General features: G+C 32.5%; 1 long non-coding RNA gene across 1 annotated transcript in view; it reads left to right on the top strand.

The window, feature by feature from the left end:
* The first annotated feature begins 4,388 nt into the window (after positions 1 to 4,388).
* Positions 4,389 to 4,987, top strand: part of LOC117167032 — a 4,372-nt gene continuing 3,773 nt past the window's right edge. Inside the window, exon 1 of the long non-coding RNA XR_004466347.1 lies at positions 4,389 to 4,456. This is a non-coding gene — a long non-coding RNA (uncharacterized LOC117167032). The remainder of the gene's footprint in view (positions 4,457 to 4,987) is intronic.

Genomic DNA, 4,987 nt, shown 5'->3' with positions numbered 1-4,987 from the left:
ATCATATTTTTAGAAAAACCACCACTATTTTATTAATTTTAAACCTTTTTTTTATATTTTTCGGTCGGTTTCAAAATGAGACGATAAACGCTTCCAAATTAGAAAAGAAATCCATAAATATTTCAATAGGACAAAAGTTAGTGAGAATTAAAAAAAATTGAGTTTAAAAAAAGCACAAAACATACTTATTTTCCTACTTTATAATTTTATAAATAATGCTTTTCAATGTTCTATAAAATATTGCTGATAATAATAAACTCTCGCAATACTTTTGTATGAAGACAAAACACTGACTTTTCCTGTTTCGTTAACTTATGTGTAATACAGTTGTTTTTACTTTAATTCTAAGTATGAATTCTATTTAAATCATTCTTTAATAATATGTGAAGTATAAAACTTATTAAACACATACATATCGAGGACATAACCTTGCCATCTGGATCCTTTACTTCTCGTGTCCTGACAATTCGTTCGGGTAAAAAATGTAGCTCACAAACAACTTGACCATTTTTTAAGTGTAATCCTGCCGAGGAATTGTTTTTTCCCATTCGACAAGACGATCCGAATCTGAAGGAACTGAAGGAAGAGTCCGCTTTTCTTTGCAGGAGCAACGACCCATACTCAAAACATCAAAAGATTTAAGAAAACGCACTATATCTCACTATTAACACCAAAAGTCAGAATTATAAATTAAGACCCGCTATTTTATTATTTAAATAGTTTTGACACACAAGAATCAAATGTTTTTCTGAAACAGGACGAATGACGCGCTATCTGGGGGCTAGAGGATGAGTTCACCCATTATGTGGAACTTGTAAGCGACAACAGCTGATGTACAAAAGGTCGGGGAGTCGAATAGGGCTGATTATAATAAAGAGATTATAATAAAGAGTTTTGAGTTAATCTCAAAATCTCAAGACACGGCTCAGAGGTGGTTTTGGACACTACTGTCAGGTGACGCTAAAATCGAATGCGCAAAATTTAAATTTCATTATACTTTGCTATTATAGCTGCGAATGAAACGTTTTGATTAGATAACCAACGTTAAAAATATAATTTTCTAGGGGGGGGGGGGGCTGATACAAAAATAGTTTTAATTCGAAATTTTGCTTTTGCGCCTTGCAATAAAGTTAATGTGTTAATTTAAAACGAAACTTCTACCAGTCTTTTACGGGCTTAGTCCTCTCACCGATTCCTAACTATTCCACTATTTGTTTTTGCTTCTTGTGTAAGATATACTTTTTGTTTAAATTGATTTTTGTTAGGCATTGGAACAAGAGTAAAAATAATTCACATAAAAAAGTACAATAATATTAGAAAAATGATTCTTTTTGAGGTTCACGTATTATTTGGTCGTAACTAAAAAGTCCAAGTAAAACTAAAGATTTCAAACAAAATTTTCTAACTTTACTCTAAGAAAAGATAGTTACAAACAATAATAAATTGTTTAAATAAGCTTTTTTTAAACTTGTATAAATTATTTTCTCACTAAGTGAACCCTGGAGAAAAAGTTTAAGGTCCTTTGTCAGAATGTCTAATCGCGTTTGAATTTTAAGGATGCACGTTTGAATATTTTTGTCTGATTGTTTGCATACCTTATCTAAATAACCGTATCTCAAATCATGCAGATCCGGTTTTTCGAAAAAATGTAATATTTTGTTTGATAATAAAAAACGTAGAGAACAATAGAGAAAATAGCAGTGACACTCAGTGATAGCTGTACATGCATGTCCACAGCGAGCATGCTCACCCTCGTCAAACTCAAGTCAGAAGACTCCCCGCAGGGTGATGAATGACACGGAACCAATAAATGCTGGGCATTGTTACGAGATTTCGGTCAATTTGAAAAATTGACATTTTTAAATCATTGAAAGAAGCATTAAAATAATCAAACTCAAAAGAAACTGTTAGGTGAAATTTTTTTGCTCTTTTTTTGCTCTCGGATAATATTTAAAACGTCACCCACAAACTACCCCTAAACTATACATACGCTCCTCTCGACATCAAAACCGTTTTAAATGATGTAAAACCACTTTGAACAATGTAAAAACTATTTAGAACTCCAAATTAATTACCTGACACTTGCAAATTTCCTTCTCATTATAATTTTCCTAAAACTACCCTTCCACGTGAACGTATGCAGCAGAATTATATATGTATGAGAAAAGCATTAAAAATAATCAAACTTAGAAGAAACTGTTAATTGATAGTTTTTTGCTCTTTTTTTGCTCTCCGATAATATATAAAACGTTACCCAAAAACTACCCCTAAGTCATACATAACCTCCCCTCGGCATTGAAAACGTTTTCAATGATGTAAAACCACTTTGAATAATGTAAATATTATTTAGAACTCCAAATTAATTACATGACACATGAAAATTTCCTTCTCATTATAATTTTCCCAAAACTACCCTTCCACGTGAACGTATGCAGCTAAACATTTATATGTATGAGAAAAGCATTAAAAATAATCAAACTTAGAAGAAACTGTTAGTTGATTTTTTTTTTGCTCTCCGATAATATATAAAACACCTAAAAACTACCCCTAAGTCATACATACCTTCTCCTCGGCATTTAAAACGTTTTAAATGATGTAAAACCACTTTGAACAATGTAAAAATTATTTAGAACTTCAAATTAATTACATGACACATGAAAATTTCCCTCTCATTATAATTTCTCCAAAACTACCCTTCCACGTGAACGCATGGAGCAGAACATTTATATGTATGAAAAAAGTTTTAAAAATAATCAAACTTAGAAGAAACTGTTAGTTAATATCTTTTTGCTCTTTCTTTGATCTTTAATAATATATAATACGTTCCCAAAAAAACTACCCTCGAGTCATATATACCCTCCCCGCATCATTCAAAACGTTTTATAATTTGAAAACCACCCTGAACAACTTAAAAATGATTTAGAACTCTAAATTAATTACATGACACTTGAGAATTTCCTTCTCATTATAATATTCCCAAAACTACCCATCCACGTGAACATATGCGTTCATGTGGAAGGGTTGTTTTTCAGGAAAATTATAAAGAGGGAGAAATTTTCAAGTGGCGAACGTATTATATATTTTCGAAGAGCAAAAAAAGAGCGAAAAAATATCGACTAACAGTGTTTTCTAAGTTTTATTATTTTCTATGCTTTTTTCATACATATATATGTTCCGCTGCATAGGTTCACGTGGAAGGGTAGTTTTGGGGAAATTATAATGAGAGAGAAATTTTCAAGCGTCATGTAATTAATTTGAAGGTATAAATCATTTCTACATTGTTGAAGGTGGTCTTACAACTTTTAAAACGTTTTTGATGCCGAGGGGAGGGTATTTCATGAACTACGGGTAGTTTTTCGGGAACGTATTATAAATTATCGGAGAGCAAAAAAACATCACCTAACAGTGTCTTCTAAGTTTTATTATTTTTTATCCTTTTTTCATACATATATGTTCCGCTGCATACCTTCACATGGAAGGGTAAATTTGGAAAAATTATAAAGAGGTGGAAATTTTCAAGTTTCATGTAATTAATTTAAAGCCCTAAATCATGTTGACATTGTTGAAGGTAGTTTTCGCAGTTTGAAAACGTTTTTGATCACGGGGGTTAGTTGTTTGAGACTTGGGGGTAGTTTTTTGGGAAACTTAATATATGTCATCATAGAGCAAAAAAAAGGTAGGTGGCGGCGCTGAGTGGACGTCCTGCTAGCGCCGCCACCCTTTTCTCCTAAGTTTAAAGAGCAAAAAAAATTTTTTTGTAGCATAAAGTTAGCAAAAAAAAAGCAAACAAATATGACGTATTCTATTTTATAATTTTCCTTGGTGGCGGCGCTGAGTGGACGGACCTTGATAACGTAGCAGTTTTTAAAAAATACGAGTATTCTGTTTTTAATTTGTAGGCCGCACGGTTGAATATTTTTTACTCATTCTTTGCATACATCATCTAAATTCTCATATCTTGAAGCACGCAGAGACAATTTTCAATAAAATGATTACATTATAGATTGTAATCTAGATTATACGCCCCGAAAATGCATATACAGATAACAGTGCGTGTTACTACTACTGTTCTTCCCTTTTTGATTATTAAACAAAATATAAACAATTTATCGAAAAAATGACTCTGCTTGCTTCAAGATATGGTTATTTAGACGAGGTATGCAAAAAATTAGACAATAATATTGAACCGTGCGGGCTCCAAACTCACTATGGAATCGTGGATTCATTTTTGCAGTCATTTTTTTCGAGAAAATGTTAATATTTTGTTTAATACTGAAAAAGGGAAGAACAATTGTAGTAACCCGCAGTATTAGCTGAATATGCGCAGTTTCGGCACGTATAATCCATAATGTAATGATTGTATTGAAAAATCGGCTCTGTGTGCTTCCAGATATGAGAATGTAGATGACGTACGCAAGAAATGATTAAAAAATATTCAACCCCTTCGGCCTAAAAAGTAAGAACCGTTGATTGTGTGATCAAATGTAGTAAATAATATTTCTTAATCATTATCAGATGTTAAATGCCGCACAGTGGTTGAAAAACCCGAAAAGCTGGTCAAAAGTCGAATATATCATCCGATTTATCTCAAACTTGGCATATTGGGGTATTCGAGGTCTCTGATTGAGAATGGGGTATTCGAGGTCTCTGATTGAGAATGGGGTATTCGAGGTTTTATCTGATTCACTCTAAAAATAGTATAAGGGGGTTTTGAAGGTCGCTGATTGAGAATTTGATATTGAATTTTTCGAAAAACAAAATGGCGGAATAATATGGCGGACGACTACTGAAAAATCACATCTGATTCACTCAAAAACTTGTACAAGGAGGTTTTAGAGGTCGTTGGTTAAGAATTTGATAATAAGCTCGTCAAAAACAGAATGGAAGGGACAAAATGGTGGACAACTATTGAATAATGAACTAATCCTACAGAAAGTGGTCCGCGTGAAGAAAAAATCAGTTGTACAGTAATAAAATTTCCGTGTAC

This window comes from Belonocnema kinseyi, chromosome 2 (genome assembly GCF_010883055.1).
Source record: "Belonocnema kinseyi isolate 2016_QV_RU_SX_M_011 chromosome 2, B_treatae_v1, whole genome shotgun sequence".
Classification (NCBI taxonomy): Eukaryota; Metazoa; Arthropoda; class Insecta; order Hymenoptera; family Cynipidae; genus Belonocnema; species Belonocnema kinseyi.
This window is presented reverse-complemented; position numbering and strand designations above follow the sequence as displayed.